The 14,029-nt window shown below is 36.1% G+C and overlaps 1 long non-coding RNA gene across 1 annotated transcript; it reads right to left on the reverse strand.

Moving 5' to 3' along the window:
• Positions 1–5,204: 5,204 nt before the first annotated feature.
• Positions 5,205–7,764, reverse strand: LOC141693175 (uncharacterized). The gene is made up of 2 exons (XR_012563029.1): positions 5,572–7,764; positions 5,205–5,472 (listed from the first exon to the last, which is right to left on the reverse strand). It is a non-coding gene; the product is annotated as an uncharacterized LOC141693175 (long non-coding RNA).
• Between the last annotated feature and the right edge of the window lie 6,265 nt (positions 7,765–14,029).

The following is a 14,029-nucleotide window of genomic DNA, read 5'->3' on the forward strand; positions in this document are numbered from 1 at the left end:
GTATGCTTATTAACTTTGGGTTGCCTAACTACATGTGGGGAGATGCTCTAAATACGGCGTGCCATTCTGAATAGAGTCCCTCTGAAACACATGGATAGGACACCCTTGGAGTTATGGAAAGGCAGGATGACTAATCTTAAGTATCTTCGTGTGTGGGGGTGCCTTGCTAAGGCGCTTGTCCCTGAACACAAGAGAAAGAAACTAGGTCCGAAAACTATTGATTATATCATTCTGGGCTATCTTGATACCACTACAACTATGAGATTTTTAGTATTAAATTCTGACATATATGGTATAGTAGCAAACACGATAGTTGAATTTCGTGATGCTGCATTATTTGAGGATGTCGACCCTATGAATATTGCTATACCTGAAGAGACTTCCGAGGAAGATCTTACTCACACATCAATTTATAATTCTAATCATGAGGAAAATATGACAAATGTGGGGGCGAAACCTAGTAGTATCTCTACTCCTAAGGAAGTAGAGGAACCAAGGAGAAGTAAGCGTGCAAAGGTATTTAAGGATTTTGGAGGTGATTTTATCACTTACAATGTCGAGGACGAACCTTTAACTTTCCTACAAATAATGGATTCTTCTGAGTCTAGGCATTGGAAGGGAGTTGTGAAGAGTAAAATTGACTATATTATTTCTAATGGAACATGGGATTTGGTTGATCTCCCTCCTGGGTGTTCTACTATCGGGTGCAAGTGGGTCTTTAAAAGGAAGTTGAACCCTGACGGCTCAATAAATAAGTACAAAGCTCAACTGGTAGCTAAGGGTTTTAAGCAAAAAGAAGGAATTAATTACTTTGATACATACTCTCTGGTTGCAAGGATGGTAACAATTCGAATGCTTATAGCATTGGCTTCCGTCCATGGTCTTATCATCCATCAGATTAATGTAAAAACATCTTTTCTTCATGGTGAACTTGAAGAAGAGATTTATATGGATCGGGCTGAGGGAGTTGGTGCATCTGACAGTGAAAGGAAAGTATATAAGTTGATCAAGTCCATATATGGATTGAAACAAGCTCCCAAGGATTGGCATAAAAAATTTGATGAAACTGTATTGCCTTTCAGTTATATGATTAATGAAAGTGACAAGTGTGTCTATACCAAAGTTAAAGGTAGTGAGTGTCTCATCTTGTGCCTATATGTGGATGGCATCTTATTGTTTGGAACAAATATTGAGATTATTAGTGAGACAAAAGCATTCTTAAAAAGGCACTTTGAAATGAATGATATGGGTGAGGCTAGTGTGATTCTTGGAATCAAACCGATTTAGTCGGCTGAAGGAATAACCTTGACACAATCTCATTATATTAAGTAATCTATACTTGAGAAATATGGTTATTCACAGTGTAGAATCGCTAGTACACCCTATGATCCTAAAGTTGCCCTTGTCAAGAATACTTCAGGAGTACCTGTGTCTTAGTTAAGCTATTCTCAGATTATTGGGAGCTTGCAGTATCTTGCTAACTGTACTAGATTATATATTTCATATTCAATGTCTAAGTTGGCTAGATATACAAGCTGTTCAAACAGAATTCATTGGGATGCTCTTGATAGAGTACTTAGATATCTAAAAGGCACAATGTATCTTAGTTTACACTATATGAGATTTTCTGGTGTACTTGAAGGGTACAGTGATGCAAGATGGATAGCTAAGAAGTCTAGTTCCAATGGAGTGACTGGATATGTGTTCACATTGGCAGGTGGAGCAATATCCTGGAAGTCAAGCATACAGACTATAGTGACTCGGTCTACATTTGAGGCTGAGTTGTGTGCACTTGATGCCACGGGGACAGAGGCTGAATGGTTACAAGGACTTATGTCTGCGATACCTGTAGTAAGCAAACCGCTTTCTGCTATTGCTATTTATTGTGATAGTCGAACAACTATTGACAAGATCAGCAGTAAAAAGCATAATGCTAAAACAAAGAGACACATCCAACTTAGACTCAAGTCTATAAGAGGTTTAGTGTGTGATAGGATTATAGCTATAGAGTTCATTAGAACTCAAAATAATATAGCTGATCCTTTGACTAAAGGACTGGAACCTGCAGTGGTCCTCAAGTCAAGGTTGGGGATGGGACTGTCAACCCATCATAATTCATCAACAGTGGGAACCCAATACACATGAGAGAAGATCCCTCGAAGTGTATTCAATGTGGTAATAACAAGATGTAAGGGTGAATTGGTAGTACCTTTGCTACATAGATGATACTTTTGTATCTGAGTCTATCCCCTATAAACTTTGAAGGTGACACTGCTAGAAAAGCAAGAGTATTATAACTCTGAATGGGATTAAGTCATTCGACGAGATAGAAGCAGTATATCTCTGGAGATGCCCAACTAAGCGAATGTAATTGTGTGGTCTCAATTAGAGGAAAGAGTTATTCCTTGAAGCATTTGACGAACAGGATCGAGACAAGACCATTAATATCTCAAAGCCATAGATTAGAACTATAGTTGTTGACTTGTCGTCGTCTATGGAACATGGTTACACTAAACGGATTAAAATTCAAGGTTAAACATTCCATTCAAAAAACCCGTAAGGGTTCAAACCCGGAAGGATACCGACTCAGAAAAATAAGTCATGATGAAAAATCTGAACACATTTCTGTATGGATTTGTGGGGGATTGTTAGAAAATGGAGTTTTAGAGCATAAGTTTTTTATGTTCTTGATATTAATTTCAGATTTTAACAATTGTAAAGTGTTCCTTTTTATGGGAACTTAAACATTTATATATGGATCTAAGTAATTTTCTTAGTGAAATCCATAGAGAAATAGAATTGAAATGAGTAGCTTGTAAAAGTTTGAAATGAGAATGTGTTGTTTGTCCTGCATTGAAAATAAATAAAGGGGGTGTTGGCTTTATATTATATCACACACATGGGTAGTGTACAACTACTAAGGTGTGTGATGGTGCATGGTGTTCTTACGTGCTTCACGCGCACACACACACGCATCGCCGCCCCACCCCGCCCCGCCCAGCCCCGACACGACACGACTCGACTCGACCCGGGTCGGGGGATATTTGGGCGAATGTCTCGGCGCGAGACGACCTGGGTGATGATTTTATTTATTTGTGATTTAATTTTTAATTAGAAATAATTTATTAGTTGGGTTTGGTTATTGTGTCCGTTGGACTCAATTGGGCTGGGCTACAATTTCAGTTGGGCTGGGTCACTTTGTAAGTGGGCTGGGTCAGATTCATTGAACCTGGACATGTAACTGATAATATATTCAAAAATAAAATATTAAAGTTGATTTATGTGTGGATTAAATATTCAAAGGCTGTTACATTTTATTTAATTCAAAAATATCAGTTTTGATTTTTTTATTAAATGTAAATGAGCAGTTTCATTTCTAATATTAATGCAGGGTGGTATCAGTTACACTTAGCCTCTAGTATGAATAGAGATCTAAGTTGCTGATTCTAATACATTACACCTTACATTCTCTTCTTCCTCTCTATATTTCTCTCCTCTCCCAAAACGTTGTCAGTGGTTTTTCCGGCGAGTGAGGTACCAGTTGTTGTTGTGTTTTGAAAGTGTTGTGAACTCAAAGCTCATAGTTGTTTTATCATGGAGGAGGTGTTGCAAGCATCACAACATAATAGGTGTAAGTTGCTGATTCTAATACATTACACCTTACATTCTCTTCTTCCTCTCTATATTTCTCTCCTCTCCCAAAACGTTGTCAGTGGTTTTTCCGGCGAGTGAGGTACCAGTTGTTGTTGAGTTTTGAAAGTGCTGTGAACTCAAAGCTCATAGTTGTTTTATCATGGAGGAGGTGTTGCAAGCATCACAACATAATATGTGGGGGCAATTATCTCTTTAAGAGCAGTCAAGACTTTGTGAAAGGCTTGGAGACTCAACTGTTGCTATTTCTTGTTTACTTGTACCTGTTGATAAGTATGACTTCTGCTTCTCTTTTTTTTTATAAGTCTGCTAAACTTATAGTTAGTGATACAACTTTTATACTTCCTGTTTTAGTACAGTTTCTAATATACATATTTTTTACTTTCATGTTTTGTTTTGTTAATTGTTCCCTTAGCCTTAACTTGTTTAATATTTTATATAATTGTTTTTGTATTGCTGTAATAGTTAATATTTCCAACAATTTCGGCGCAAATTCATCGTTAAGCATGTCCAGATTTGGAGGGTTGCATTTCACAGTAATTCTCCATCTGGATTCACTCTCTATATCTTACTGCACTTGTTGCCTATTATGCCAAATATATTCTTTTCTTCCTGTTTTTAGAAGGATCGACTTAATCCACAAACTATCTTTGTTTTTCCTCGACAAACCAGCTTCTGATCTCAATTTCACAATTGTTTTCAGTATTGCAGAGAAAGCGAAGGACATTGTTAGAAGTGGTAGTATAGTAATATTTACTAACACGTAGGTTGAAATTCAATTTAAATAATATATTTATTAACAGACTAACAACGACCATAATTTTAATTTTAATTTAACCTTCTTATATAATGAATTAGCAACGGATTACTGGTGGTTTAGCAATTCTTGCCGCACTTTGGCGCCTACTTTGCCAATAAAATTTCCGCGAGTAAAAATCAGTCGGTGTTCAGTATTGTGCGAACTTTAAAATTTTTGAGTTCCATCAGTAGTTTGTTATTAACTTTCAAGCATACTAATTCTCGTTAGTAATTTCTACCGGCATTATAAGGAATTCTTGTAGTACTCGTAGGGCTAAGTTGAAAGAGAGGTTTTATCGTTTCCCATTTTTATCCATGCATATAATTTCTGTGCGTTCCATGTAAACTATAAAAAAAGGTAGAGCTGGTTTTACTGTGGTGCATTGTGAAAAAAAAAATATACTAAAAGAAGTACATATGTCAAGTGATATGATTGCGAAGATGAACAAGTCCCGAGATTTTATGTTCTGCCTATATAATTCCTGATTCAAAATCTGTTACATTGCATCAACGCATTTATTTACATAAATCATGTTTCAAAGGAATACAATTTAGAACCATTTTATAATACTTTTCTAAATATATGCATACGAGTCCTTCCGGGGGGATTTCTTTTTAGAAAACTTTTCCTCTGTTTGCGAACTTTGCTAATTACTGAAAACCTATTGGATTTTAGTTTGATAAGAAGTATGCCAGTTTAGTGTATAATAACCGTAATTACACTGGCTGCCTTTGCATGAGCAGGGTATGAATAATGCAAAGTAATCACAGACATTGATAAATGACACTGCTTTCCAACAGGATGTTTGCATAATTCATGGCATAAACAAACATCAGCACAAAGATAATGATAATGTTTTAGCTCAGTTGGATGATCAGCTACTTGTAGTTGGTTCATCTCCGATATTAAACGATTCAACATACACTTGCTCCACACGCTACATCTATCATTTAAAAATATATTACCGTTGCTGCTTTTTAGAGCAATAACTTGTCATAGACGATGACACGGTAAGAGAGTCCCTGAAATTTAATTAAAACACATGGAATTTAAAAATGGGACACCATCCTAAAAACCGGCTGGATGAAATAGAATACTAAGAGAAATAAAAAAAAACATACTTTCAAAAATTCACGGGAGTCCAATATCCTGAATAACCATACAGAGTTTTCTTATAACAAGTGAAGTCATTACATAATTTCATACAATATACAGTGGAGGCTGGACAAAATGAAAGTTGCAAAACTTTAATTAGCAGGATGCCTGGATATGGCTGCAAAAAAGTTGAGTTTCAGAAGCACATATGAAGATCTGGTTCCTGGATTATAAATATAGATAAACTAAACAATAGTTCAGCGAGAGCAGCAAATAAAGGCAAAGCCAACACAAAGCTCAACTCTCCTGAAAGCATTTCTTTACTAGAAAAGTGATCAACCACTAACAAAGATCAAATAACCACCGTAAATAACCTTGGTTTAATTTATAGTGTACCGACATTAGTTTATAACTGAAATGCAAAAGTAATAACACGTAGCAGTCACTAGTAAGGAGACATAAAAATGGGCATCGAAGAAAATTGGTGCGACAATTGAACTACCAAACTAAATTTCATGAGATCATATACCAAGCTTTTGTGAGTTCCTTTGCAAGTACTAGTTTTTCTGCGAATTAGTAACTCATGTTGTCTTATGTTGTCTTTAAAACTTAAGCTAATGGAACTAATATACATTCATAAAACCTCAAAGATGGGATTTTTTTTACCTCAATAGCAAGTAGCCAAGAAGGTATGTCCACTTATTTGCAACCCCAAATGACGAACTAGATGTTCAACCCCAGTAAAGTTTTCTGGGAAAATTCAGTGAACTATAGATGAAAATAACATTTTAAATGAAAAGAAAAAAAATTCATATCCTTCAGTCGTTGTCATAAATATTGTGCTAGCAACTTAAGAGTTGATCCTTCTGTCGGTATCATCTAGACTAGTACTACCAATTTTTCGACAATCTAAATATTAGGAAAATAACAAAAACAAATACATCATACCATCTAAAACATCATGGACATATAAAAAACTACGAAAAAGTAAACAGATAAGTAACCAGTTGGTAACAGGCTAAGAATAAGCAACAGGCATCTTTTATGTTTAAACTAAGATAACCAGCAGAACATTAATTAATTGCCTTGGTATAAAACCATAATTAGACAAGTACCTTAATAAAATCGTTCAAGTTCTGCTTTTCATATATCAATGCATTTTATTAGGCATCAATAAACAAGAAACAAAATGCGAGTACCGAGCAAGAGAAGATCACAAATTTTATCAATGAATGGGTATATCAATATATCACATCCACAATAAGTCGATAACAAATAGGCACATAGAAAGACATATCATATAGAGAAACAATAGATCACAATATTACATTCACAGAGTATCATGGATTGATTAGATTCATAGGTATAATTGATTGATTCACACAACTTCAGCTGCTTGTTGAGCTACTCCGGGTTGAGGAATTTTAGTTCCAGATATAACAATGACTCAATTATTTGTATTTCGTAGATAGTGTGTTCAACTGAAACCAGATCTAAATCTATTATGTTCGACTTCTTTGACTTGTAAAAGGTAATAATTCACTAAACAATATTACGTTTATGTTATGCCTAATCACCTAGTCTTATGCATATTGGAGTTGGACGGAGACGGTCAAACTACTTATGACGGCCTTTGGACTAAGGATTAAGGCCCAACTGCATAGCAAAACCCAAATACAATAAAGTATTATCAACAAAACATTTCAAAATATCCAAATCCCACCTACACTTAGCTCGAAATATATCAACAAAACATTCCAAAATATGATCACCTATTCGTTCCACGCATCTACGGACATTATTAAAACCAAGAAATACCAGGAGCTGATGACAATGTCAGCCATCAAACATCACACTGCAGTTTCTATAGCTAACTATTAAAACACTGATATACAATGCAAAGAACACAGAATTCTTAATACTAATAGATTACAGCGGCAAAACTTGCTCAGATATCATCTTGATAACTTTCTCATGCTTTAAGTAACATTCACAACTAATTCCAGGACTCCTCATTTAAATATCAGATTAATATACTTCTTTTAATTAAATCAGATTCCCAAATCACTTAATTTATGAAACATACAAACATTCAAGGCAATAATATCATATATTGGAAATTGCGTGCTGATCAGCAACAGTAATAATAATGGGACTATTTAAAATAACAGAGGCACCAATCAATTAAGATGAAAAATCAAGCTGGTTGAGAAAAAAAAACTTACTAATTTGCAGAAAAAACGGAACACTAAGAATCCCAGATCTTTCTCAAATCCCAGTTCATCTCTCTCTCTCTCTCCCTCCCCCCCCCCTCTCCCCCCTTCATTGGACGCTCTCTCTCTCTCTCTCTCTCACGCGCGCGCCCCTCTTTCTATCATTCTTTCTCTCTCTCTCCCCCTCCCTCCCTCCCTCTCTCTGATCTAATTCACTCTCTCTGATCTCCTCTCCTTCTCTATCTGATCTCCCTCTCACTATCTCCTTCTCCCTCTCTCCTCCTATCTCCCTGATCTCCCTCTTTCTCTCTCTCTCCCTCCATCTTTCTCTCCAAGTCAGCCCTTTCCCCGACGCCGATCGAGATCGGTATTCTTATGTATTTATTTGTATCTATCTATTAAATAATATAAATCTTAGAATAACGAGGACTCAGTAAAAAAAAGTAAAAACAATAAGTCAACCGGAAAGTATCAAAACAGTTAAAAAAAGGCGTTTAGTCAACCGGAAAGTACAAAAACAGTAAAAAAAAGGCTGATTTAACCGGAAAGTACGAAACAGTAAAAGAACAGATGATTCGGTAAATGCCAAGTACCTGACTAGAGTTTTTACATTGCCAAGAAATGCACATTGAAACAAACAGTCGCTAACAATTGCACTAGTCTTGCATTTTGCAAGAGATCAAGAAAGCTCTAAAAACAACTAAAAAATTCAAGATCAACAACTGCTTGATCGTTTTTGACGACCCAAACGTAGAGAAAAAATAAAGAAACTATTTCACGGCCTCCAACATTCAAGATAAAGAAAAAATTTGTAAAGAAGCCCTAGTATCTTTAACCAAGATCAAGATTATTTAAATTCTTACATCATTGCTATACTCCTGTACCTCCTTTTCTGAGTTAAGACAATTGCCATCCATAGTTCTTCCACGGCATTGTTTCGAGTGAAGAGCCATACAGCAATCTTATCACCTTCTTTAAACTTGTTTGCCATGCAAAGCTGGTGCCAAGATTGGTCATCACAAGTTAAGTTGTGGAAATCCGAATCTGTACTGAACCTTAGCACGCCTGCTACTCCTGCCTCACTCACAACTTTAACACGTATTCCGTCAATTTCATTATTGCCTGAGAAGTCCCTTAAGAAATCATTAAGAGTTGACTGCTGAAAAGATACCGAGCTTATCGAGAATTCATTGCTTGTTACATCACTTTTCTTGAGAGAGACTTGGAGGGGCTTCCTGCACACTTGTTCAACGTGAAGACCCGGCAAAGGAGGGTTTACAAACTCAGCATTAGGCAGGTTTCTTACTCGAGAGAGCGCAGGAATCATTCGGGGAGGACGCATTGTCTTGGTTGATGATGAGTTTGATGTGAGCTGATTTTCTCTTTTTTTCTTTAGGTCTGCATGTATTTATATTAGGGGAAACAAGTCAAGTGTTTAAATCATTATTTCATTTTCAAATTTCTTAGTCAACAAATCGTACTTTAAAATTTTAAATAAATGATAAATGTATGGTCCACATACAAATATACATGAAAGGTATTATATTTTTATTTCTATCAATAATGAACAATATCTCAGTATTATTAACTAATAATATATCTACATAAAACCTTTATAATTCTTAAATAAAGGTTAACATACAAATTTTGAATTTAATAATTACTTAAAATTTATTATTTTTAAGAATTTCAGTACACTAACCAAATATCAGCAAGTTTCTCGAGTATCCTGATAAGCAACAAGTGGGTTTATGCTTAATGTGAAAAAGAAATCATTATAGAATTAAGGTAAGAAGTGCAAAATGATAACTTAGAGGATGATAATATAAAAATTGAAAAGGTTTTGAGTCAAGAAGTTTCAAAAATGCTCTAAACACAAAATTATACTGGATATTACAAGATGGTTATTGTGGTGTTGAATTACTATAAACACCCGAGCTATGTAATGTTCACCCAAACACAAAATCATTATTACAAACAATTTTAAAAAAAATCTTTAAAGTAGTTGTCTTGAATGTTTACATAACAAGATTGTATTTATTGGATATATATAAATATATTTAATTAATTTTAAGAATTTTTATTCTTATATAGAGAAAATTAATAAAAGATGGATTTTAAAAAAGTATAAAATATTATATAGAGTTTATTCTTAATTATAAATGGACCAAATTGAGAATATAATTTTTTTATTATAATAAAGAGGTTATCACTATATATGGAATATTTTTATATGGAGGTTCTACTGTATCTGTTTTGATAATTTGTTCATATTCAAAATTTTACATTTGCTTTGATATATTGTTCAGGTTCAAAATTTATTGTTAAAAATCATTTCACATGATTAAATACATAATATTCTTTATGAAGATAGAAGATAATTGGAACTATACTGAAAATGGAAATTGACTAATAATTAATGTCTGTCCGAGGATTAAAATAAAAACATGTACAAGAAAACATCAAAGAAACATGCACACAATTTTTTTTTACAAATATGTCTACTAACCTTACAATTGAGTATCTGTTCTCGGAAATTAGGATCGAACCCGGACATGGAATGACAAAAAATAAACTATTAAACACTTGAGCTATCCAACTGTGTCTCAAGATTATGTACAAGAAACCACACAACAACACATACAGAGGTTGGTACGATGATTAAAAAATATTGACAGAGGATTACATGAGGTTTCTTTTATACTTCTTTATTTCTCATTTCATTATAACTGGAAATTGGTATTAAATACTAATTTGAAAAACATTGACATTCATAAAAAATATAGATTTTATTAAGTTATATGGAAGCCGAAAAATATAGTTGTTAATAGAAAAATTTGGTTAACAAAGTTTTGAGTTTCACGACCGGAATCAATATATGTGATGTTGATTTTTCGTCATAAAAGCTGCCAGAGTATATATTGGAGGTTGAGATCGCAAGAATTTTTTATGGTGGCGTACAAAGCTCTCGCTTTCAACCCCTTCCAATGTGTCTACGCACCTCTATATACAGAGGATCAAGTACTACGTAGTTTTTCAGGACAAGAAATCGACATGGACTTGGTTTCTAATCTGAGGCCCAACATGAGTTGTCGAACCAGCTTCATATTCTAACTCGAACGTATATTTGCTTTAGGAGTGTCCAGCGATGCGGTCTAGTCACAAATGCCCAAAGCTCGATTACGACTTCAGAACTTCACAGATAAGAAAATTCCTCGGCTAGCGGATATCATCTCCGTTACTGCTATCTTCATTGATCATGATCGCATTTATAGCCATGACTTACCGCAAATGCCCAAGCACATCCTCGCCCCCGATGAGGATAACCCACCAGATCATAGTACGAGTGATCTCAAGCATACAAGTGCAAAGTGCGAGATAACTCCAAAGTTTCCCAACGAGGATAACTCATTGAATGTAGAGATGAGGCTCCCAAAGCATAGCTAAGTTTAATGATCATTTCCCTACGAGGAACACTCGCAAAACTATTAAACAACTTCTTGAAATGCTTTCCATGAAAACGGGTTCCCAGAGCCTCATTCTGAATGCTCATTGCGCGCCCTGAGGGGTTGGAGGCTCTCTAGAGACTCCTCCGAACCCCTAGGGCCCCTGGGGGGGTGGGGAGCCTCTCTGAAGGCTCCTCTCCGTCGTTTACTTGATTATCTAGGTTCAATTCTCCTTCTGTTAATTTGTTATAGTAACATCCCCTCAATTTTCCTATTATTATTCATTCTACATCGCAAAACGACCGCCCATTACGTGCAAATAGCCCTGAGGCCGCGCCATTGGGGGTCCAAGGCACGCTTTTGGAGTCCTAGTCACTTCTTGTAATTTTGTAATCGTATCTATCCCTCCAATTTTTGAAACACCTTCTTTCATGAGCTTTTCATCAATGTTCCCCATTCATTTATTATTGTTCACGGTCGTCGTGAACCTGCACCTCAGCGATCATCTAAAACTTTATCGGTGCGACCGTCATGAACATTTATCAAAGACAACCATCATAGATACTCGTCGTTGATGTTCATCTCAAACGTCCTTTCTCTTTGACTAGCACCGTGTAGGGCGCTAAGGGCTCCAAAGATGTGTTCTTCGGAGCTAAACATACTCATTTCCTGTCGATGGTCTGATCCATTTCCTTCAATAACCCGATAAAATATCCTTGTTGATTTTGTTCCGTAACAACTACCCCTCCCCCAATTTACCTTCTTGTTAAACAAATAAGTGGAAAATTTCTTCAATTCCTTCAATCTTTCACGAGTAGCTTCAATCTTATTTTCCCCAAGTCGTTATTTAATCTTTCGAAAGTATCTTCAATCTTGTTTCCTCAAGATCTTCATTCAATCATCTGCAAGTACCTTCAATCTTTCTTCCACAAAATCTTCATTCAAACTTTCACAAATAAAATTTCCATTGCACATCCGTGTAGACTCGATCTTCCGCAAAAATTGTTAAGTTGATAAAAAAGTTCATATAAAATTTTCTTCCAAGCTTCTGCAAATAAAATTTCCATTTTCTTACATAAAAGTCTTCTACCAATAATCTTTAAAAAAAATCATAATTTTTTTACATGCGGTCATAAATCGCTTAATGTGCGCCTGAAGCCATTGTGGCGACTGATGTTGTCGCGATGCATGGGTTTGTCGCGTCACCTATTCTAGTCGTGGTGCCCGGGGCCTTTGCGGCATTCGGGCTTGTCGCTGCATCCTAGAGTTGTCGTGGGGTGCGCCTTAGTCTTTAAAAATATGTTTATTTTTTACGGCATGCCCTTACTCCTTGGTTTCTTTTTTGTCTCAACTGAACGGTGAAACTTGTTCGCCTTTTCACTCGTTTTGCAGAGTTCAACCTTTAGTATGGACTTTTCATTATGCCACTTCTATCCCCATATCCTCTATCATCTTTGTTACTTCATTTTTCTGATTCCTTCTTAGGGTGCCTTCTTCGAAGGGAGATCACTATGTCTATTGGTCTTAAAGCATCCAATTCCGACATTCTTTCTGAGGAGTCAGGAAGACAGTTGAATGAGCTACAAGTGGAGTGCATCTTCAAAGTCATCAGTCTCGACTGGAATATTGGTCCAAGGATGATGTTTCAGTCTTGAGAGTGAAAACTAAGGGGAGTAGCCATATCATTGCTTCTTATGGGGAGAGAAAGTCTCACACGAGCTTTCCCCCCTGAGTGTTTAGAGATAAGACGACTTTTTTCTTTTCTGGCCAAAGATTGAACTTGTTGTTACTGCCACAGAGTCTTTGAGACTTTGTATTCATCCGGAGATCGAGGAGTATGAGTTGAACTTGGAGTGGTTGAAAGGGAAAGAGGTGTAAATTTAACCTAAGCAAATGGATTCAAAAAGAGATTGGTAGATTGGCTTGTATTGGTATAGCTTCGTGAGTGTTGAATGATCGGAGTCGCCATACTGTAGAGTATTACATTATTGAGGTTATAATATGAGCTCGTTCAATTTCTTTCATGAAATGCCATCTCTTCAACTATGACGAGAATTTTAAGATTCCTTGTATGGTCATTGCTTTGAGTTTGGTCAAGCTTGGTTTTGGCACACCTGTTCATTCTTTTTTCAAGCTTGGCTTTGTCGTCTTTTCAGTTGTCTCCCAATAGCCGGAAGTTAGCTTTGGATTTATTTGTGTTGTATGATCATCATGAGTTTGGTTTTTCGACTGCGAGGAAGATTTCCTACTTTTTCAGGCTTCACCGAGGGGTTAGAGGTTTCTTCGATTACATCGCTCAACTGCACCACAAGTTGACTGAATTTTCTGATAAAAGAAAGAGTCACGAAAAGAAATCCAAAGAAACTTTCTTCTACTTGTACGATATTGAGAGGATTCGTACTAAGTTCAACTTAGATGTTTATAAGTCTTTCTAATTTCTCTACTATTGGTTCTCTGTATCGATATTCCCATCATCTCCCTTTTTGTCATACCATCTCTTTTACTTGAAAATAGATTATAGGAATGTGAAGAAGTTAAGAGGTGCAACAGTGGAGAGAGCATGTGCTACACTTATTCTTCCTCTTGAGGACTTTAGCCACGAGACTCTTACTACGGAAGAAAATTTTAAAAATTTAGGAGTTCTTCACCCTGATGTGGGTTCGATACCTAAGACAAAATGCAAGAAAAGAGCTCCCATCGCGAAAATGATTGGTGTGATGAGAAAACTTCTTCCTATGGCCTTTCTTCCTCCTCTGGTGAGTAGTAGGCGCGCCCTAGGTAGTGTACACCCTCGGGGCGCTCCCTAAGGGGTGCATATCCCTAGG

The sequence above is a fragment of the Apium graveolens genome, chromosome 10 (genome assembly GCF_009905375.1).
Source record: "Apium graveolens cultivar Ventura chromosome 10, ASM990537v1, whole genome shotgun sequence".
Classification (NCBI taxonomy): domain Eukaryota; kingdom Viridiplantae; phylum Streptophyta; class Magnoliopsida; order Apiales; family Apiaceae; genus Apium; species Apium graveolens.